The sequence below is a fragment of the Lutra lutra genome, chromosome 15, assembly GCF_902655055.1.
Source record: "Lutra lutra chromosome 15, mLutLut1.2, whole genome shotgun sequence".
NCBI lineage: Eukaryota > Metazoa > Chordata > Mammalia > Carnivora > Mustelidae > Lutra > Lutra lutra.
Genome location: NC_062292.1, coordinates 38,390,577 through 38,414,788, shown reverse-complemented (window position 1 = coordinate 38,414,788; position 24,212 = coordinate 38,390,577). Strand labels below are relative to the sequence as shown.

The window sequence follows — 24,212 nt, the reverse complement described above, 5'->3', positions numbered from 1 at the left end:
TACTTCAAAGAAAAGGTTGATTATTATGGTAGTGATTTGTTTCACTGAGAAAAGACTTCGTTTGAAAAATGTTTACAAATGATATTTTAATGAGAAAAAAAAAAGATCCAGTCTTATCTTTCATAACATAAAAAGTCAGCATCTCTTTGGCCAGCAACTAAATTTGATTAATTAGTCACATAATGAAACTTGAAGAAAGTAGATGACAAACAAAAAAAAAAATAAGAGAAATGTGCTTATTTGTAAATAGATTTCATGTTCTTTTTACTTCAAAATGATGAAATGACCAACAGAGACAAGGAAGGACATTTCCTATGTGTGCAGGATCCCTCATCAGCACGCACGAGCACTGCTCTACCACTAGGACATTCTGTCGTACCCTTTGCAGGCAAATGTAAACGAGCTGAGTGACTTCCTTAATACCACACTTGAAGTCTCATGAAAGGTAGTGTCAGAAAACACAAAAATGTATGGGAGCATTTTGCTCCCTTCACGGTACCAGGCATGCTTCAGCCCTGGCTTGTAACAACTTTCCAAGCTGAGAACTTCTACCAATTGTCTCATATTTTGACTAAAAACATTATTCATGATAGAGAAAATATTTAAATAATATATTAACATCCATTAATTATGTATCCTGGAAAAGGCATGAGATAATTTTTTTATTTAACTTCTTTAGAAAAATTTATACTAGATCAGTTTTTCATGCCCCTTTCATGTCAGAAAATTTGTCCTCTATGTAGAGTAAAAAAGAAACAGTTTTTGAATACCTCCTCTTCTTACAATATCTGTATGAGCTAAGTATTACTCTTGTTTTAGAAATGAGGAAATGAAGACATTGGCAGTTTAAATAAATTGTTCCAGTAGAGAGTAACAGTGCAAAAGCCCCATCCCAGGCCCATGAGATGCCAAAGCTCCTACATTTTCCAGTAACCATGTTGGGGAAAGTGGGAGGACAGGATTCAGAGCATTCATTTCATAGCATCGTTTTCAACTTCAGTACCGAATCCTTGAATATCTAACACCCAGGGTCTGTGCTTCCTTTCCGTTTCCACTGTTTCTTCTGTAGTCCAAGTACTGGTCATGTTCTGTTTCACTGACTTTGTTTGTTTGTTTGTTGGGTGAGCTCTATGCTGAATCTGGGGTTTGAACTCAGGACTAGAGATCAAGAGTCGCGTGCTTAGCTGATTGAGCCAGCCGAGTGCCTCTATTTTACTGACTTTTAAACTCAGTTTCTAAACTGCAACTTCCTCCCTCCCTTCCCCATGCAAGCTAGAGGTTGCCACATCAGCCTGCTTTTTAAATGCACTGATATGTTTCCTGTTAAAATATTTTAGTAGCAAATTCCAAATCTTTACTCTTATTATGGAAGCCCTTCACACTCCATTTCCAACCTGCCTTTCCAATGATGTTATCAATATGCTTAAATGAAATCACTTTTTTCATTTCAAACTCAGTTCAAAGGCAATTTCTTGTAGCCCAACAAGATTTCAGCACATGCCTTCTCTCCCTCCCTTTCAGTTCAACATGACCCTAACCTGGAATATCATGCCTTCTTTTAATGATCCTAAATCATAACCATTTTCTGGATGTGGTTCAAGTTCCAACTTCATGCCAATTTTCCTGGTCTCCCCAGACCACCTACTTGTAATGTTTAGAGCAAGGATCACATATACCACTCATAGGGATACATACATTACATTGACTTACGTGATTAGCTATCTTTTCACATGGAGTGTTGGCATCCCTTTTATCCTGATAAATATTCTTGGTTTTAGTCTTAATACTGTTTGGGCCTATAGTCCCATGTTAACAAAACTTTGAGCAACATAATTTTGAAACTCATTGTAAGATGTGACACTTGTAATTTGTCCTTTCATAAGATGGCATTGCATTTCCTCTTGGCATTTTCATATGTTCTCAAATTTTCATATGTATCTATATTTATATCATGCAAGGAAGAACAAAATGCAAAACTCTACCCAGAAAGAGCTGGGCTTTGCATTGTACTCAAACTGACATGGGTTTGAATCCTAGCCCAGCCAATGAGGGCCTTGCATGGTTAAACAATGCTTGGAAACTTCATTCTCCTTGTATATAGAGATAGGATCGTCAAAACTACTGGGTGTATAGGTTGGTATGAGGATTAGATGGAGTAATATTTGCAGAGGGCTTTACAAAATGGATAGCAAGCATACAGGTGATGTTAAATAAATGTTCTTTGCAGTTAGTACCAGTCCATTCCTCTGCCCTTTCCACTTGCTGTCCATCAGTGGATAATTTTCAAATGAGATTCAGAAATCCAGTAATAGTTAACTCTTTTAAGATCCTATCAGGGCTGAGCTATCGATTTGTATAAGTGGCACACAAAATCGTCTTTTCTTTTTAATTATGAGTTGGGTAAGAATCTCTATGTGGCTACTGTCTCCAATTCTAGAATTGGGCATAATTTTTCTATGCTGATGCAATTTTTGCTCAGCAAGGAATAAGAGAGTTACATTGTCAGATTATGGTATTTAGCATGTCCCCTTAGCTTGAATGTGATTATCACATCTGCTGCTGTATTTTATCATATTCCATTTGCACTCTCCCTCGTCCTTTGGAGGGCTTCGAAGAAATTTTATCAAATTCTTAGGAGTCACAGTAAAGATCTCAACCATCAAAAACACATGATTTTCCAATGACCTATCATCTAGGACTCTATCTTCATGCAAGCAATGGAAATGGCTGCATCCCACAGGTTTGAATCCAGAGTTGCCCTCACAATGGTACTCAGACGATGCTGTGCGTTGCAGTTTTGAGGGCCAGCTTCCTAGCAACCAACCCCAAACCTGCCTCAGAACTCTTTCACTGACTGATAGAGATCTACCATCTGTTTCTTAAGTTTGACATCTGTACACAAAAAGTTTTTCATGATTGTATGGAAAAGGATGTGACCCCCTTTCTACTTCATATTTAGTTTACTTTTCCTTCTTATTGGTTGGCTGAGGCATTCTCAAAAGTCAAAAGAATATCTTAGGCTTGTATTATGCCTATGCTAAAACAGCCACCATTTTAAAACCTTGGGACATGGCTCCTTTGGGCTTGGGTCCTCATAGTGTCCAGTGCTAACCTGGACCTCATAGAGCACATCAGTACCCTGTCTGGTTTGACTGAATTAAGTTATTTATTTATTCTTATTTATTTATTTTTTTAAAGATTTTATTTAGTTATTTGACACAGAGAGAGATCACAAGTAGGCAGAGAGGCAGGCAGAGGGAGAGGAGGAAGCAGGCTCCCGGCTGAGCTGAGAGCCTGATGTGGGGCTTGATCCCAGGACACTGGGATCATGACCTGAGCCGAAGGCAGAGGCTTTAACCTACTGAACCACCCAGGCACCCCTTGACTGAATTAAGTTATTTAAAAGCAACCACACCAATTATAATTCCTTCAGCCACATTTAGAGATCTCCATGGACATGCAGTGGTCTGAATAAGAGGACCCATGGCTCGTCTAGTTCTCATTTCAACCGTTTCTTTTATTCATTTTTATCCTTAAAGTAAAATTGTAATCTTATATAGTACCCACAGCCTCCATTTGAGGAGAGTAGTCCTTGATTTTGAGGCAGGAATAGTATGCTGGTCATTGGCAGAGTTCTAGGATAAATCTTCTAATATTCTCTAGTTATCCTTTTATTTATTTTTTTCCTTCTTGAAGATTTTTTTTATTTATTTATTTGACAGATCACAAGGAGGCAGAGAGAGAGGGGAAAGCAGGGTCCCTGATCAGAGAGCCCGATGCGGGGCTTGATCCCAGAACCCTGAGATCATGACCTGAGCCGAAGGCAGAGGCTTTAACCCACTGAACCACCCAGGCGCCCTGGATCTTGTTCCTTCTTATCTGTATCAAAACTCATACTGAGCCATGAGTTCTGGGTTGCAAAAGAGGATTTATTTTTTGCACTTTGTCTAAGTCTTTGTTCACAAACTAAACAAAAACAGCAAAAGTGCTATCTCTAGTTATCCTTTTAAATGAAATCAGCAGTTACAACAAAAATTACACCACTCGAGGGGCACCTGGGTGGCTCAGTGGATTAAGCCGCTGCCTTCGGCTCAGGTCATGATCTCAGGGTCCTGGGATCGAGTCCCGCATCGGGCTCCCTGCTCAGCAGGGTGCCTGCTTCCCTCTCTCTCTCTCTGCCTGCCTCTCCATCTACTTGTGATCTCTCTCTGTCAAATAAATAAATAAAATCTTTTAAAAAAAAAATTACACCACTCGTTTCAGATCCAGGAATGTAGTCATTGGTCAGATGAAGCTAAACATAAAGGAAGGAGACACCTGCGTCCCTTTCATAGTAATAAAACCTCCTAAGAGAAAAAGACCCCAAATTTTGAATTATCAATTTATTAGCATTTTCATAACTTATATCTAAGCTATAGATATTAATAGAAAAATATTTTTATGCCTGATCTATGACAAGGGAAATCTGGCTCTTGACACAATATGTCATTTCATGTTATAAAACAGAGTAAATTTAGACTAAAATAATTCTTATGAGAAATCTTATAAAAAGTTCATAGATTTCGTTTTTTTTCTTTTTGCATTACTTTATCTCTTTATGATTTTCCACTTGATCCTAATGAAGTGGGGCTAAAATTAAGTAGGTTCTTATTCTTAATGGGATATTACCAATGGCATATACTTTTTAGAAGAACAAAAGCTAAATATTAATAATGAAATAAAGGTAAATTTGAGACACATTTATTGAGAAAACATTAAGATTTTCTAATAATAGATACTTTTTTCAATGTTCATCATCATTAGCCCCAGGGAAATTCAAGTCAATCCCACATTGAGATACCATTTTACAACAGTTAGAATGACAAAAATTGACAAGGCAAGAAACAATAAATATTGGCAAGATTGTGGAGAAAGGGGAACCCTCTTACACTGCTGGTGAGAATGCAAGTTGGTGCAGATACTTTGGAAAACAGTGTAGGGTTTCCTCAAAAAGTTAAAAATAGAGCTACCCTATGACCCAGCAATTACACTACTAGGTATTTACCTCAAAGATACAGATGTAGTGAAAAGAAGGGTCACATGCACCCCAATGTTTATAGCAGTGATGTCCACAATAGCCAAACTGTGGAAAGAACTGAGATGTCCTTCAACAGATGAATGGGTAAAGAAGATGTGGTCCATATACACAATAGAATAATACTCAGCCATCAGGAAGGATGAATACCCAACTTTTGCACCAACATGGATGAAACTGGAGATTGTGCTGAGTGAAATAAGTCAAGCAGAGAAAGTCAATTATCATATGGTTTCACTTATTTGTGAAACATAAAGAATAGCATGGAGGACATTAGGAGAAGGAAGGGAAAAATGAAGTGTGGGAAATCAGAGGGGGAGATGAACTATGGAAGACTATGGACTCCGGGAAACAAACTGCGGGTTTTAGAGGCAAGGGGGTGGGAAGATGGGTGAGCCTGGTGATGGGTGTTAAGGAGAGCATGTATTGCATGGAGCACTGTTGCAAATAATGACTCCTGGAACACTACATCAAAAATTAATGATGAACTGTATGGTGACTAACATAACATAATAAAAAAAATAACAAATACTTTTTTCATAGTCTATCACCTACTTCAACAAAAGTACATTTTCTTTAAAATTTAGTTGTTTGTTTCTCACAAACATTAATTCCATGTCAATAAATACAATTATGGGATGCCTGGGTGACTCAGTCAGTTAAGCATCTCACTTGGTTTCTGCCAAGGTCATGATCCCAAGGTCACAAGATCAAGGCTGCCCTGGGCTCCATGCTCATTGAGGAGTCTGCTTAAGATTCTTTCCTCTCCCTCTTCCTCCTCCTCTGCTCTTCCCCCTGCCAGTACTCTTACGTGCATGTGCCCTCTCTCTCAAATAACTAAATAAATAAAATCCTTAAAAAAACCCTACAATTCCTGGGCGCCTGGGTGGCTCAGTGGGTTAAGCCGCTGCCTTCGGCTCAGGTCATGATCTCAGGGTCCTGGGATCGAGGCCCGCATCGGGCTCTCTGCTCAGCAGGGAGCCTGCTTCCCTCTCTCTCTCTCTCTCTGCCTGCCTCTCCGTCTACTTGTGATCTCTCTCTGTCAAATAAATAAATAAAAAAAATCTTAAAAAAAAAAAACCCTACAATTCCTATATTCACAAAAATGAATAGAACTGAGAAATATTCAATTTTCCAAGGATAATTGCAAAATTTGTTAGAGTCATTCTTTAAACCCTTGAAATCAGGCCTTCAGATCAGAAAGTGGTGAAGTTCACATACTCTGCGAGTTTAATAAATTTAAAAGGTTATGAAACTAATGGTGACAATGATCAGTCTCTGAAAATGGAGTGTGAGTTCCAGTAGTTTTACCATATACAGTATAATTAAATAGTTTGGTAAATTAAAAACAGACACTTTGATGCATACATGGGGAAGGAAGTCTAGAAACACATGCATCATTATATTAACTCTTAAACATGATAAACCATTAACATTATTATCCATCTAACTCACATATTTCTGTGTTTAAATTGTTAAAATGAACCTATTAGGTTTTTAATTAGAAAATTAATATTGATTATATGTGTCTGAGAGAAATTTATTTAAAACCATATTTAATCTCTATTATTTTCTGCTAATTGGTTTTGACAGAATGATTGAAAGAAAACAAAAAAGAAACATAGATGCTTTTAGAAGGTAAGGATTATGTTTCATGGTACCTTTAATTTGTAGATGCCTAAATAATATGCTGACACATTTTTAATAATTCAGAACAGTTGCTCCACTCAGTATCTCAGAACCCAGAGCAACATACTTTTAAGATAGAGCATATAAAATGGCAGAATTAGGAAAATGAGAAAATACTTGAAACCACTTGGAGCTTATCCCTGGTAGTTGAGATAGTGGCTGTAATAGTAATGATGATAGTTAATACTGAGTCCTCACTATGTGCGAATATTACACTGATATGTTTAAATAAGCCTCCCTTCATGCCACTTTCTACACATTCTTTGGTAGTGTTGATAATTCCCCTCCCTTATTGTTCCCTCATATATGTCTCAACCTAGTACCTCTTTAAGATCACTATCTCTTTAATATACATCCTGGGAGAGGCTAGAAAGTATGCTACAATTACCCTCAACTAGAGGGCCATATAGACAGAGTGCATGGTCCTCTGTCCATGGTAATATGGTAAAGGCTCTGTCTCTTACTACTGCTGGAACAAAGCCCTGAGAGTAAGGTTTGCTTTCTTATCTGAAAACTGGGGAGATAATACCTATCTTGCAGTGGTGTGGTAAAGATTAGACATATGCAAAGCGTCAGATCTGTAGAAGGCATTCCAAGTAACAGACCGCTGTCTTCATTACCAGAGATGCAAATTTGAAGTAGGAAAAGACCAGCTGCAGAAGAGCTATAGCAAATTTCGAGTGGAAGTTTCTGTAAGGAAATCTGAATACACTAATATTTGTGGAATCGAGTCTGTGATGTATGCTCAACTGTATGAATTTCACAGAGGGAACGTGAATGTAGTGTTGATGAGAAAAAACAGTGAGGTTAACGATACAGCAGAAGAGGAAGATGAGATCAGGAGTCATAGCTCTCCGAACGTCAGGGTCATTGTGAAAATCAAATGATATACTGTAGTGATAATATTGTAAAGTACTCAGTCCTAAAAAATGTTAGATTTAGTAAAATTCTCTTGAAAATTATTTATGATTAGCATCTACATTCAAGAGCATCACAATTCAGTCTGTACCTCAGATAAACCCAAATTCAAGGATGTTCTACAAAATATCTGACCAGTAACTCTTCAAAAGTTTCAAGATCATGAAAAACAATGAAAGACTGAAAAACTTTCACAGATCCAAGAATACCAAAGGGACAGGAGGAAGAAATACGAAGTGGTGTTCTAGATTCAATACAATAGCATAAAAGTTATAGATTCGACAATGGTGGAAAAGTAGTTAAAATCTGAATGATTATTTCTTAGTTTTGACAAATGTTTTGTAAAATGTTGGTGGTGGGAATTAAGGACGGTACATATTGCATGGAGCACTGGGTGTGGTGCATAAACAATGAATCTTGGAACATTGAAAAAAGAATTTTAAAAAATTTTTAAAATGTTAACATTAGAGAAAGATATGTAAAAAGTAAATGGGAGGGATGCCTGGGTGACTCAGTCTGTTAAGTGTCTGCCTTAGGCTCAGGTCATGATCCTGGGGCCCTGGGATTGAGTCCCACATCAGGCTCCCTGCCCAGCGGGGAGCCTGCTTCCCTTCTTCTCCCTCTGCCCCTCCCCTGCTCCTTCTATCTCTTTCACTTACTCTCTATCTCAAATAAATAAATATAATCTTTTTTTTAAAAAAGTAAATGGGAACTTTCTGTGCAACTTTTCTGTAAATCTGAAATTATTCTTAAAGAGTTTTTTTTTTTAAGAGATTTTATTTTATTTATTTGACACATGCATACAATACAGAACACAAGCAGGGGAAACAGCAGTCAGAGGGAGAGGGAGAAGGAGCCCAATGCGAGACTAGATCCCAGGATCCTGGGATCATGACCTGAGCCCAAGCCAGACACTTAACCAACTGAGCCACCCAGGCTGTGCTTGGTGGGGAGCCTGCTTCACCCTCTCTCTCTGCCTGCCTCTCTGCCTACTTGTGATCTCTGTCTGTCAAATAAATGGATGAAATCTTTAAAAAAAAAAAAACAGTGAGTAAAAAGAAAAAATTATAAATCGAAAGATTTATTCTACTGTCCTCCTAAGGAATTTTTTTTTATTCTGAGAGTATATTATTCTATATTCTTTCATTATATTTTATTTTCCCAAGAGATTGTTTTCCTTAATATCACTGAAAGAGTGATTAAAAATTAACTCTTTCATTTTTGTGGCTAATGAATTGAGGATATAGAAAGCGAGTTTTGCCTTTGTCATGGAAACTATCAAATACAAGGTCTTTTCATTTATTTAAAAGAAACACTTGATTCACTCAAAAAATATTTTCAAATCTCTATTATGTGTAAGACACCATGTTTGGTGCTATGGACACACAATGTGACCTCAACCAACTTACAGCCTAACAGAAACAGCAAGTTATATAGGCACAGTTACAGTAACAACTATTGTGTACATGGCACTCACTATGCACCAAACAGTACACCAGGCTACCTATAATATTCGTACATTTGTACCATATATATAAGCTTCCTCAATCATTGTAACCATATGAGGCATGTATAATTACCATCCTGCTTTAAGAGATGAGGAAAGCCAATAAGGCACATCCAAGAACTTGTCCAAGATCATTCAGCTTGTGAGTGGCAAAGACAAGCTCAAAGTCAATTCTTCCAGCCACCTGGCTATACCCACAATTGCAATGTGCTAAGTGCTCTGGTGGAGATAAGCACAGTGTGCTACGGAAGCAGAGAGAGAAGGAGTGCCTAATCCATTCTTGGGGTGACAATGGAGGACTACCTGAAAAAAAAAATGTCTAAGTTGGAAAGGAATTGGGCAGGAAGGGAAGTTGGTCCTTCAGAGAAGGAGAACAGTATGGTCCAGAGCTGAGAACCTAGTACATTTTCAGAAAGTAAAAGTTCTTCATGGCTAGAAAACAAGATGTAAGGTGCAAAAGGGGCAAGAAATGGTTTTGGAAGGGGATGCAATGCTGCTGGCGAAGGCATCCTATTGTATACTACGAGGTTGAAACATTATCCCCAGGCAACTGGAATTACTACTGAGATTTAAGCATGGAGCAATCCCACTCCTGGTTTGCAGAGTCAAGGTGAGGCACGCAGGACAGGGATATAGGCTAGGAGGCCATAAAATGTTTTTTAAAATGGTATTAACATACTTCCAGCCACAACTAACAGAAAAAAAAAATGACAGACCTCAAACAGAATACACACGTAGGAGTTTACTATTTCCCCAAAAAGGATTAGTTCCGTGCCTGAATAACGGTACCAGAGTCCAGGTTTCTTCCATGTTTTTTCTGTGACATTCACAGGGTATGGGCCTAACTGCCCTGAAGGGTGTCAAAATGACAAGGTGTCACGTTTTCATAAAATAACAGCCAGAGCCAGGAAAGGGGCCTTGGCTTCCTTTTGTTTCCTTTAAAGATGAAGGACAGTTTCCCCCAACTCCCTTTAGGTTTTACTGCTCTAAATTGCATCACTGTCAAAGAGAATATAGTGACCATGATTCACGTTGACCAATCAACACCTAAGCTTAGGTCCCACAGAAACAGCAAGCTCGAATTGAACTTCAAGTCACAAAGAAAGGCATAAAGAGCTAAATAATTAAGTAAATACAAAATAAAGACTTTTTTTAAAAAATGAAGATTCCTTTAGCTAGAATACACAGAGGTGTGGGGGTTAACAATCTCGGAGACTACGGTAGGAAGCAAAGTGGTCTGGATCAAGTTTGTGGCAAAGGAAATAGAAAAGAGTATGTCAAGAGATAGGAAGAAATTCAGAACAGGGGTGAAGTTTCTGGCTTGGGTGACGATGGTATGGAAGCTACTAGAGTTCACTGGTATAGGGAAAATGAGAGCAAAGCAGGTTGATGGAAGGAGATTCTGAGTTCAGTTTTGGTAATGTTGTGCTCGCGATGCCAATGGGATATGAAAGATGCCTAGCACAAAAGATACCCAGCTAGACAAATGAGCCTCCAGTGCAGAAGAGAGAGCAAAGCTAGAGACATCGACGTGGAAGCCACCACTAGACAGAAGACAAATGAAGCAACGGGAGTGAGTGATATCACCCAGAAAGATACCAACCCCAACGTCTAAGGGGCTATTCCAGAAAGAGGAGCCCGGGGACTGAGATAAATAAGAAAACCCAGAAAAGGTGATGTTAAGTTTTAGGGAAACCAGCCAAGGAAAGAGTTTCAAAAAGAAGGAAATTGTCAATAATGCCCAAGGTGTCTGAGAGGTGAAGGAAAGTAAATGCTCAAGCTTGGTCCATTGGATTTAATTTTTTAGAATGTGGGGGCAGGGATGGTGACACTAGTGTATGTAGTTTCAGTGGTGGGCTGGGAGAAAAAGCCAGAAAGCAGTAGGTGGGTAAGTGAATGGAAAGTGAAAGAGTATAGACACTGAGAGGGTGTCTGTGAAGGAGGGGAGCCTGGCTGGCTCAGCTGGTAGAGCATTCCATCTCAGGGCCATTATTCAACTCCCACGGTTAGGCATGTAACCTACTTAAAAAAAAAAAAATTTAAAAGTCTGCGAAGGAGAAGAAAGAGCTAGAGAAGAATAATTAGAGTGAAGAGACGGTACTTACTTATTTGTTAATTGTACTCATTGTCTTGTCTCAAAATTCGGTTTTGATGATTGTATTTATAAACGGTTTTAGAGTCTATGGAAGTAAAGCTTTAGATTTAACAAATATAATTTAAAATTAAAACACCTTAAATAATTTCAAAGAAATACCCTAATGTTTTTAGTATACAATAAATCCATTAGGGAATTTCTTTAAAGGTTTTGGGTTGTGGGTTTTCTTTCTTTCTTTCTTTCTTTTTTTTTTTTTTTGAGTCTTTGATTTTAAGTATTTATGTGTCCAAAATTATCCTGGATCCTGTTTCCTATGTATTCCTTCAGTGGTGTTTCTTTTTATTGCCAATCTTTAAATCCCAAACTGATCAAGTTTCATATTTAGGAATTTTTGTACCTACTAGGGTCGGATAACAATAATAAATTATTATAAAAATGTTGTCATGGAGATTTTGACTTTCAGTGTCTTTGCCTTAAAATGCTAAAGGAAGTCAACAATGGAAACATTCATATTTAGCATTTAAGGCTGAGTCTGTCATTTGGACCCTAGCTGAGCTATGCCAGGAGGATATTTCACTCGTGACCTGATTTATAAAATATCTATATCACTGTCAAAACTCCTGAGAGAAGTATAAAAGTAAATTCAAAGCAGAAGCTAATAAATAATCTTGAGTTCCTTTAGCATGAAAAAAATAGCATTTATTCTTACAGTTCTGAATTAAGATGCTCGAAACAGAAAAAAGGGGAACACATATTAACTTTACTAAGGTCTTTTCAGGGAGGCCAAAGAAATATCTGATTGAAATTTATTCTCTTTACAATGTAATTTTCAGGATGATAAGAAGGCAAAGAGAGGTGCAGAAGAGGGTTAAGTTTGGAAAAAATGACTTGTTATTCGTTGGACTTTTCAGCTCAAAGACTAGGTTATTAGTTCAGCTAAAATACAACTTGATTTTTTTTTTTAATTCCCCAATTGTTTATCATTGTCCAAGGAATAGGTTTTTCATTTGCTTGGAGGAAATAGGGGTTCTGGAGTGATGGTCAGGGGTCCTGGATGAAAAGCTGGCTCTGGTTCTAACTGGATGGGCAAGTCAAGCATTCACCATAGCCTTGCTTTCCATAGGATTCAGCAGTGGGATGTTTAACAACAGTTAAGGTTTAAACTTTAAAAATGTGAAACTCTAAAAGCAAAGGAAAATATTTTTTAAAATATTAAACTTTTAAATCTAATTATATAATTGTTTTAAAAGAAGTAAGTCATTTACACCACAGACTTGGTGATTTTAAAAAAAAATCTTGATCAAAGCAATTCATTATCTCCCACTCCCTCCTAAATGAAGTCTATAAGGTAGAGTTTCTAAGACATCAACTTATTTCTTAGAGAATCAAAGAAGTTATTTTTTTTCTAAGCATGTAATAATTTCAGCATTAAGTTAAGACAACCAGTGGAATCACATAAATATTATTATAGTCCACACTATCTCCAAACACTCAAAGTGCTCATCCTCATATTATGTTGAGATTTTTTTCTAAGCATAAATAGCTTCTATAATGGTCAAAAAACAAATGTGTTATCATTTGCTTCATAAACACATGCATCCCCACAAGCAAAATCATAGTCTTATCTGTTTAAAAAGAGCAATTCATTAGCAATTGGCTAGATGTACTATTAGAGACTAATGAAGATGAAGAAGAAAGATACTCAAAGTTTTCAAAAAATCTAGTTTTATGAGGACACAGCAGATCACGTAGTAGGGAGGCCCACATGGTGCAACAAGGAAGGCAGAAGAAAAGCTGAAAGGAGGACTGTTGGGTGCAGGTGGGTGGGTGTGAGCACCAGGAAAAGCTGGCAGACGACCAATGTGAGCATGACCAGTCAGAGATAAAGAAACTTGCATAGGAATTTGGCGCCAAGAGGAAACAACGCTAAGAATTAGTCATTTCCAAACATACCCTAAAATCTACCATGATTTGAATCTGAAAATAAGTGTGTTCATTTTTTGTGGTTACTATGCAACCAACTTAGCTATTTCTTTGTAATTTTTTGCCTGGTGTGATCGTTGTGGGTACTATTTCAACCCCTGTTATTTGCACAGAAGTCACCCCTTTGAAACTATTCCCATCAGGCTGAATATACAAAAGGGTTTCTTGTAGGTCACCAACAATGACCAAAATATCAGTTCCACATGTTGCAGTCTATATGTCACATGTCACCCAGTGAACATATGAAAATGCCTTCTAGCTAAATGGACCATAGCCCTCTAGTAGTCTTGTTGCTGCTTGTATTATGTATGGATGGTAGGCTTTTGTTAAATTTCTTAATCTCCCTTCAATATGTATCTGTTTGCCATAGGGCTCCAAATCTTCCTTTGGGAGAAATGGATTCCTCAATCCTGAAAGGCTAGAACATTTACCTGTGCCCTTTGGGGTCTCAGATCTCTGGGACTCAAGTTTATCTCCTCCTCTAGAATGTATACAGTCTTAGTGTCGCTGCTCCTTCCTTCTGCTCTTAAACAGGTACCTTCCACCTAATCTGGAAAAGCCCTGATTTTCCTGATGTACATTATAGTTGTCACTATTGTTCTCACTTCCCTACTAAAATCACCTTTCCTGGGGCATGTGGGTGGGTCAGATGGTTAAACGTCTGCCTTCAGCTCAGGGTCGTGATCCCAGGACCTGGGATGGAGTCCCACTTCCGGCTCTCTGCTTGTCGGGAAGCCTGCTTCTCCCTCTCCCTCTACGGCTTCCTCTGCTTGTGCTCTATTGCTCTTGCTGTCAAATAAATAAATAAAATCTTTTTGAAAAATCATTTTTCCTGCTACAGAATCTACCTAATGCCATCTCACCCATTCTCACCTTAACCGTAATCATTTGTCTTTCCTTCAAACCATGCTATTGGGATTATTATCCTCACTTGGTATTTGCTTGCCCAAAGCAAGGGGCCTTTTGTAAGCCCTTAGGTCCCCTTACTTCCTTTTTCTGAATACTGTCCATTCTCAGTAGTGTTCTGGGAGGTGTTTAGCAAAACTGAATTACTCAGTTTGTAAGCGAGTGCATACTTTGGATGTCTTAGTGATGTCTCTTTCTTCTGTGTGTTATGTCCTCCGCATCTTCTTTATCTACTTAATTCCTGTATGGTCTGTAAAACCCCAAGTTAGATGATACTGTATTATACTATGGTGTCACTCTGTGCATATGTTTACATAAAACTCACCACACTGTTTTAACCTTCAATTTGAGTACTGGAATCCTTTCCCCCAGCTAACCATATGGTTGACCTTCTATGCTTCTGCTCTTTGTCCAGTGTCTCCTTCTGTAAGGTCATGCTGACCAGGTTACAATTAATGGTCCACTGTTTTGAAAGCACCTTCTAATTCTGACTTCTGCATCCAGGGTTTGCTAGAGGCTAAATCCATGAGTAATTTTCTAACATTTCCTCATTTACTCTGCAAACAAATATAATACCAGTTTGTTCACTCTCCCTTGGGTTTGCTTTTATTACCATATTTTCTCATGCTGTTTACTGCCTACAGTGCCTGTGACATCTTAAGATTTAAATTCTATCAATTACTTGAATATTTCTCTGACCATTCCAGCTTTTGTTGGTATCCTTTTCTATATTTCTGTGGCATGTTGCGAACTGCTGGTTTGCATACATGTGTATGTGTCTTGTCCAACAAATAGAAATGTATTTTCAAGGCAGACACTGTGACTTTTTTCCTCTGTGCTCTTCCTAGAATTGAGCTCACTGCTTTGTGGTTAGTAAGAATTCAAAAACACAGCTAGGCTGACTGAATGAACGGATAAATGGCCCCGTTTTCTGTTGTCCATTGGTAATGCAAGCAAGCCAAACTCTTGGCTTTGCAAACTCATTTGGCTGAAGAAGCTGGGATCTTACATCATTACTAATTGTAAAATAGAATTGTTCCCATCTGAGGCAAGCTTACTACTTTTCTTTGATCTTGTACAATGAGAAGCTTGTCTGATAAAAGGCACAATATAGATTCAATCATCTGCAGTGACTATCAGCTACAGCAACTGCACTCAAGTACTCAAAAGCTATTCATAACCCCATTCTTTTTTTGTCTAACTCTACAATAGAGTCTGGAAAGCTAACATTTTTCTTTCTCAAGGCTTCCTTCCCATCCATTACAGTAATAGAGGACGAAATGATGTATTTCTGGCCAGTAAGAGTATACGAAGTCTTTGGGGAAAAGTTTTCATCCCTGAATAAAAAGGCAGGAAGAAGCTCATAGGGAAAATTCTCTTGTGACTTTGTCCTTCTCTTTCTTCCTGCCTGGAATGCAGATGAAAGGTGTGGATTCCCAGCAGCCATCAAGAGACATGAGATAGATAGCACAAGGACAAAAGCTATAGAACAGGATGGAGAAGCAAAACATGAAAGGGGGTGGGTTAAGTCATCCTGATGCCTCTGTGCCAGTCAGGGATTACGTTTCTCCAGATCTCTAGTTGTATAGCTCCTCTTTATTTAAACCACGAGTTTATGTTGTATGTTGTTTGCTAAATGAATACAAGGCTGACTGATACAGTAACCTACAGGATTATTACTGAAGTTCTTGCAGTCATCTGTTTTCAAGCAAGAATGCATTTAACTTACAAAGACAAATAAAAATGAACCTACTATTTTAAAAAGTAGATCCATGGTAGAAGTATTTTTAGTCTACCTTGAAAATAGTGCTATGTTAACATCACTCTGCTCGTGGGATATATTATGCTGTTAACGTCTGTGTCTGGTCTCACTAAGGTTGGGTAAAATCTGTTCACTCCTGTCTCTGTTACAGACCCCTGCATGTGTAAAACCCGCTCTTACATCATCTCTTAAACTAATTTTCATAGATTAACAAAACTGTTAGTCTTACCTTTACTTCAGTATCTAGACATGTTTAGCAAATGCTTTAATTATTTCCTTTGCTTCATAAAATGGAGCAGTCTTACAAATAGTTTCTTAAAAATTCTTGGCCCTGAAAAGATCTGCTAAGTCCCAAGAACCTGTTTTGGAACCACCATGATCACCAGAAAGACCTTTTCCTTGTTCTTGCCCTCTCCTTCTGACACAAGTGGAAAAATCTACTACTCCAGACACACGTTTGTCTCCTACTGTTCAAACATCTATGAGTGGATGTCCACAACTCTCCCTACATCTTTCAGTGTGAATATTTGAGCAGATTGAGAGATAATGAGCTGCCCTTTGTAGATAAAGATGGCTAAAGGCAATATAAACAGTGTGTGCACTTGAGCCATCTTTCCAGGACGACGAAGAGAATCACTCGTATGTCTCCATCTTCTCATTTTATCCTAAGTGTGTCAACCCAATTTTATTTGCCAACAATGCAATACTTTGCCAAATACGTCTCTCAGTCTGTGCCATGGTATTTATTGCCATGCATCTACGGGACATACTTGAACGTTTCTCCCGTGTTTATCTATCAGATGATAAGGAACCAAGGAAGGGGGACACATGAACTAGGTTCAGAGTTTTTCTGTTCTTAGAGACACATAGGGGTTGGAGACATTGGCATGAATATATCATTATAGTTGCTCTCGTTACCTTAAGATGGGAATCTGGCTCACACTGCCGTGAGAAGTGGCCACTGCAGAATGTCTCTGCATGCGCTCTGGGGGCTTGGCTCTTTGCACTGCTTACTGTCTTTGCCTCTACCTGGCTCTCACTCCACTCGTGACTAACTTGCATACTTTGGCCCATCCTGATGCCAAAACATGTCCACCAAAATTATAATAAATAATAGAATGCATTCCCTTATGAAATATATTCCAATGATCTATCAGGTTGCCCTAAAAGGCTGTAAGAATACTCCAAGAGGGTCCCCCTTGTACTGGCTTCAATCCCATTCAGAATCCAAAGATACTCTCCAAATTGGGAGACCTGAGTTTTTCATCATGGGTCTCCCAGAACATCAGCCTCAAGAGGATAAAGATCGTACTTTTTCTTCCTCTTATCATTAACCACTGTTGCTATGTGAGTATCGCAGGGTCAAAAGGAAAAAGCTGTGCAAGCACTTCAGCCAGTGTTAGAACTATACAGAACATGAGGAGGAGGGCCAGGCCAGTGGGAGAGTAAGACCTTCTCCTACAATCTGACAACCCTCAGGGTCAAGTTGGCTTCAGAAAGGAGATTTTGTGTTCTTTTCCCAACAGCCTGTTCCAGAGCTTTGCACACACAAGCCTGACATAAATTCCTGAGACAAAGATGGAAAACAGCTCATGGCATATCTGAGTTGGAATTTTCAAAATTTTCAAAAAGTATTACCATTCTACTTGATGTTGTCATCAAGTAACATGACTATTAAAAATTATTAGTTGAGGGGCGCCTGCGTGGCTTAGTAGGTTAAAGCCTCTGCCTTCGGCTCAGGTCATGATCTTAGGGTCCTGGGATCAAGCCCCGCATCAGGCTCTCTGCTCAGTGGGGAACCTGCTTCCTCCTCTCTCTCTGCCTTCCTCTCTGCCTACTTGTAATCTCTGTCTATCAAATAAATAAATAAAATCCTTAAAAAAAATTATTAGTTGACAAAGGGAAAAAACCAGTTGTTTTCTACAGGGAAACAGCTTCTACACTGGGCCTCAATGAGATAGTTATAAGGTACAAGGAAAAAAACCATGTTCTCTGGAACCTGTTCTCAGAAATAGATGTAGGGACTTGATTTTTCTACACATATAGCAACTTCAAATCTTTTCTCACCAACCAAGTAATTTTTGATGCTGTCAAAATACTTCACAGTTATAGCAAACTTCATGTCAAACAGCTGTTTTGAACAAACATTTTCCCATTGTTACACATTTCCCTTTCAAATGTGGGAAGATGGTCTGTTCCTTATTTCTCAGGCCATAGGCACTATCTGAAAGAAACAAACTGAAAACTCATACTTTCACCTCAATTATCCACAGAACAACTCTCTTAAAACATATAAGCCTACCTGGATATACAAAAGTGATAGTAGACACTGCTTTCCTTCTTGCCTGGGTATCATCTGGTTATTTGACATCCTATTCCTTAGATGACCTTAAGGCATGTGAAGGGGTCTGGGGGAGGGAGCACTGAATGTGTTTATTGCTATTATTAATATTGAAAAGTTATTTCGTTTGTGTTCTCCTGTTGGTAGAGGTAACATGCTGTCATGCAAAAAGGAATAAAAATGAAAATAATAATAGCATAGCAATGATCATAATAATTACTAATATATATTTAAGACTTTCTTTGTGTTCATCATTTATTCGTTAGTACCTGTGAGGTAGCTGCTCAGATTATCGCCATTTACTGATGAGGCATAGAGGTTAAGCAGCTTTCCCAAAGAAATACAGAGTGGTAGAGCTACAATTTAAACCCAGGAAGTCTAGATTTTAAAGTGCACACTCTTAAAAAAAAATAAAAATAAAAAATGAAAAATAGGGGCTCCTGGGTGGCTCAGTCAGTTAAGCATCTGCCTTGGGTCCAGGTTGTGATCTCAGGGTCCTGGGATCCAGTCCTGCATCGGGGTCCTGGCTCCACGGGGAGCCTGCTTCTCTCTCTTTCTGTCTCCCATGAATAAATTAAAAAATCTTTAAAAAAAATAAAAAATTTTAAATTTAAAAATAAAGTCCAGCATTTTAATCAACCATGAAACTACCTTGGAATTGATATGATTTGTCAAGGCCACCAGCTCAGCTCTGCTGCCTTCAGCGGGAGGCCACAGGTCCCCCGCGTCCAGGTCAGGGCATTTATCTGTTAGACTAAGGAAGTTTTGAAGCGAAGTTTCCTTTGACTGGTTCCAGAAGCCTACCAGTCCCTCAACTTGTTCAGACTCAGGATTATTTCCTTCTACTTCCACAAACCCACCTGTGCCTTTTTACACTTCACAAGAAGTTTAAGCTCATTTAATGAGATAGAAAAACCTTATAGCTAAAAGTGCTCTCAGAATTGTGTTTTTTTTTTTTTTCATAAGGAAAGATAAAAAGTTAAAGACCATTATTATTCAAATTGTTACCACTTCCAGCTTGGGTTGGCTCCATTAATGGACTGAAAAGAATGAAATGCAGCAAGGTAGAGAGGGGAGCAGGTGTACTCAGCGTGTCTCAGATCTAGGGAATTCAGAATTACACAGAAGAAGCCACTGTAAATTCAATCCTGCCTGCAGTGCTATTGTATTGGGAGAATATCTTCATTCGACAATGGAGTGATCGCAGACTTGGGAGTCTGTTGCATTTCCTAGGTGCGGAGACCTGGGAAGTAAGACACACATGCTCCATCTCTCTCATGGCAAAGGGCTTACTGCTCAAGCTGGGACCATGGTAATGTGGCTCCTCTCCCCCACATTTGCACAATGGGCACATGGCATAGTTATAGCAACTGTGTAAAAGGAGTGGTTAGTCCAGAACAAAGTCCTCGACATTAAAGGAGAAACCACAATATTCCTGATTCCTGTGAAAACATCTAAATGCGACATTTACGGACGCAGGTATGCTTAAAGAACACAAGTGCAGCTGTTGAAGAGCTAAGAATATCTGTACGATCTGGAAGGCTGTCCTCACAAAGGAGGGAGAGAAACTGGCCAGTGTGAGGAGAATCACTCTGGATTTAGAGCTGGGGAGGAAAAAAAAAAAAAAAAAGACAAGAGTCTCCAGAATAAGGAGAGGACGCTTTTTTAGGTTTTGCAGTCTTCATAATTCCTTTTTTCTTTCCTCTTTCTCTCCCTTTCTCCATCCGCTTCTGTTTGTCTCATCGCTGCCAAATAAGCCACTCCTATGTATGACATTCCAGTTTAAAATAATGGGTGCCTGACCGGTTCAGCTGGTTAGGTGGCTGACGCTTGATTTCGGCTCAGGTCATAATAACAGAGTCCTGAGATGGAGCCCCCAAATCAGGTGTAGGGCTCCTGCTCAGCGGGCAGTCTGCTTGTCCCCTCCCTCCCCTCTGCCCCTCTCCCTCCCTTCTGCTTCTCCCCCTGCTTGCATTCTCTTTCTCTCTCTAAAATAATAAATAAATCTTTAAATAAATACTGATATTTGTGTTTATACTAATGTAGGTTTATATTTTTATATGTTTATCTAAACAGATAGCTCCCAGAAAATTCCTACCTGAAATGACTCTGGGATTGAGTTGTTTGGGATCAAATCCTGGCTCTGTTTTCTATTAGCTATGTAATCTTAAACAATTTATCTAATTTCTCTGTACCTCTCTTTCTTTATCTGTAAAAGGGGAAAAATAAATATATGTACACGGGATTATTGCAAGATTTAGATGAGTGAATGAATATATGCATTAAGTACAGCATCCAGCACTTGTCAAGTACTAACTTTTGTCTAATTAATAATTTTAATGATTAGTCTTATTGATGTTATTATTAAAATAACCAATACAGCATGGAAGAAACACATATACTCGAACCTAATAAGGTCTGACTCTGAGATTGTTAGTATTTAATACAATATAAAAAGTTGGCACCAGATGGACATGGTAGCTTCTCAAGAGCCAGTTTTTGGAATGCATATGTTTGTCGAATCAATCACAGATCCTTGAATTGCTATGTTCAGTCTAGGATCTCCTACTTTAAGAACGGAATTGAAATCCAGGAATATTTAGAAGAGGTTAACCTGAGGGCAGGAGGTAGGAAGGGATGCCATATAGCATGCCATATGTAATTTATATGAAAATGTAGGATATCTTTTTCTAAAAAGAGGTGTGTGAGGATACAAGAAATACATTTGAACACTTAAAATAGTATTACATGGCAGAAGGGATAGTCCTAGTCTATGCAGCTGTGAGGGAAAGAGTTTTATCTAATTGGTTGAGGCCATTGGCTCTCAAAATGCATTCTGGAGACACAAGGGGTTTTCCCCTTGTGATTGTGAAGATCACCTTGTGATCTTCCTAAGGTGATTTCAAGGTCAAATTATTTTTAAACTAAGATATTATATACCTTTTTTCCCCTTACTAGTAGAAAATGGGTGCTTTTAGAGGCTGCACGGCATATGATATTGCATCAGACAGAATGTAAAAGCAGATATGAGAATCCAGATACCCTTCTACTGAGACAGACATTAAAGAGATTTGTAAAAATGTATATTAGTGCCACAATTCTTATCAAATCTTTGCTTTGTGATATGTCATTATCTTTTATAAAAATATGCCATTTATATTAACATGTATCAAGTTTACTATTATTAAATTAATAGCAAATAAGTATTTTTAAATTTTTCCATTTTAATATTCATTACAATAAATATACATATAACCCAAATCAAGAAAAATTCCTCAGCATCTATAATTATGCTTAAGAATGGAGTTTGTTCTCTTTTTAAGGCCATTTACAGTATATTGAGATTAAAATGTTTGAGAACCACCAGTTTCAGTCATGGTATAGGAGATATGGAAGCCACAAATTTCAAGTAATTTGAGCTGGTCACCATTAAACTAGGCTTTTCATTTTAAAAAGTAGTTATATTTATATTCAAACAGTGAGGGTTTGCGGTAAAAGGGATTGCACACGTTGACATTTGTGGCCTCTAAGATTTCTTTCATCCAGATGGTACAATGCCCCTCCAACAGGAATTGAGAAAGGAGCTTACTGAGAATATTGTCCTCATAAGGCTGCTGTGAAAGCTGGTAGATAGGCATGTGGTTAGGGGTGGGAGTTTTGGAGTCAAGCCAAAAGTGAAGAATCCCAGTGCAAGACCCAGCGCACTTTGAGTCACTGTGCTGTGGGTAGGTTCCCCGAAGAAGATAAGAAGGTTCAAGGGCTACTGCCAAAGTCACCCAGAATTCATAAGGGGATCTCTTCCTGGGCAGATGGACGCTGTTCTCCATCATGGCTTCCCAAGTATTCCCTGAACATCCCAGAAACTAATAGTCAAGAGTTTTTCAAAAAGGAACATTGACAGAAGCATGTACGATTCCTCCTCTAGACTCCATCACAGCTGACAACCCAGTCACCTCGACTTACGGTTCTAACATTTGTATCAACTCAGAAAACATCTATTCCTCTCCTCTTCCATAAAACTTGGGATAAAAAAATTAAAAACAGCTGCACAAAAGATAAACATACAAACCACGTGAATGCGATTCACAGAAGGGATGCATGTGATGACAGATATATGAAAAAACAATAGAAGTCAAATTAAATGTAAGGCAGAAACTTTCAGAAAGACCAGTTGCACTTATAAAATTAACATAGGTTTTAAAATGATGAAATTAAACTCTAGCAAGTACATGCAAAAGGAGACTCAGATATTGCTGGGGAGAACATAGGCAAGAAAAATATTCTGAAGAACCATTTATTAATATGCATGAAGAGACTTAAAATGTCCCTGGTCTTTGGCACCGTAATCCCAAGTCCAGGACGCTCTCTTAAAGAAATGGTCATATGTCTACAGACAGGGTTTCTGTATAATTATATGCATTTTAAGGAAAAACTGCCAAAATATTCTTTTTAGCCTGGAAACTAATGTACTAGTTCCACAGAAAAATTAAGCAAAATATCCTTCAGGCCCAAATTGGTTTGATCATCAAACATACATTGTTCATTCCTTCAGAGAGTCCCCACCTACGGTGGCCTGGGAGTAAGCATGGGTCTCTTCTGTTTCTCCACAGTGGAACACCTCCACAGTCTGGGGGTGGGGGGAGCCTACATAAGAAGTTCCACATGGGGAAGGGCACGTGTCTTATCACTGCTTTGTATTTGGTTCCCTGGCATCAAGTGATACATATGTTGACAGTTTCTAGGAAGGATGTCTTTCCTACGAAATAAGCAAATGATTTACTGTGACATAGCCTGTGCCTGATGGTGACAAGCAGAAGTCAAATTCTGAAGAAGCTTCTACCTCTTTCTTAAAGACTTACTTGGATCCTACTTTAGGCCCCGGTGTGATTGGTCCATCTTAATTAGCCTCCGAGTTTCTAACCTTAATGAAATATAATATCACGTCTCTGAAAGTTTTGTTGTACTTGAAGTAACTTGGTCCTTGATTTTAAGTTCATCATTATGAATTTTTAAAAATGTTTATTTTCAAAAATCTTGTCTGGAAGAAAAGAAAAATTTTGTTCACGTACCACACCAAAGGCAGAATGCTGTCTGCCAGTGTAGGTATCTGCTACATGCTTCTGGGAGGTAGGACCATATCATGTCGTCAACTTAACATTCTCCAATGGTTGGGGTAAAAATTACTTTTTCTTCTAAAGACTTTTACTTCAAAGGGAAGGGAGAACTAGGATTCTTTTCTGATTATTATGAAAAACAACCAGAACACTGGCTAGTCTCTCTAAAGTCTTCACTGGAGGCCCAAATTATCACAATTTTCCAAAAAGTAGAATAAGAAGAACAGAAAAGCTATTCTTTTAAGTCTTGTCATGTTGCCATAGGTATTTGTGTGTACGCATGTGTGTACATGTGCTTCTGTGTGTGTGTGTGTGTGTGTGTGTGTGTGTGTGATATGTTCCACTCAGTATCCCAAATACCAAAGTGTTAACCACCTTTTTGGGGGTGAGAGGGAAGGAAAGCGTGGAAGACGCATAGAAAATGTGTTATCGGGGCGCCTGGGTGGCTCAGTGGGTTAAGCCGCTGCCTTCGGCTCAGGTCGTGATCCCAGGTCCTGGGTTCGAGCCCCACATCGGGCTCTCTGCTCAGCGGGGAGCCTGCTTCCTCCTCTCTCTCTGCCTGCCTCTCTGCTTACTTGTGATTTCTCTCTGTCAAATAAATAAAATCTTTAAAAAAAAAAAAAAAGAAAATGTGTTATCTTCATCTGTAAAAGGTCAAGCAAAAAAGTGTCACAACTTGTACCACTTCACATAGAAGAAATTTTTTTTTTCATATACCAAAGATTGATAAATCAGGGTGAACATTCTAGGCAATCCATGTCATTCTGTCTCAAGGAAGTGAAGCATTTGTGTACTGTGTTTCTTTCATGAATACCATTATCCA

General features: G+C 38.5%; 1 protein-coding gene and 1 non-coding gene across 6 annotated transcripts in view; both read right to left on the bottom strand.

Annotated features, from left to right (window-relative positions):
• Positions 1-24,212, bottom strand: part of PTPRC (protein tyrosine phosphatase receptor type C) — a 118,167-nt gene that overhangs the window by 74,023 nt on the left and 19,932 nt on the right. The window lies entirely within an intron of this gene.
• LOC125086481 (small nucleolar RNA SNORA40) lies at positions 3,865-3,990 on the bottom strand. The gene has a single exon (XR_007123219.1). It is a non-coding gene; the product is annotated as a small nucleolar RNA SNORA40 (small nucleolar RNA).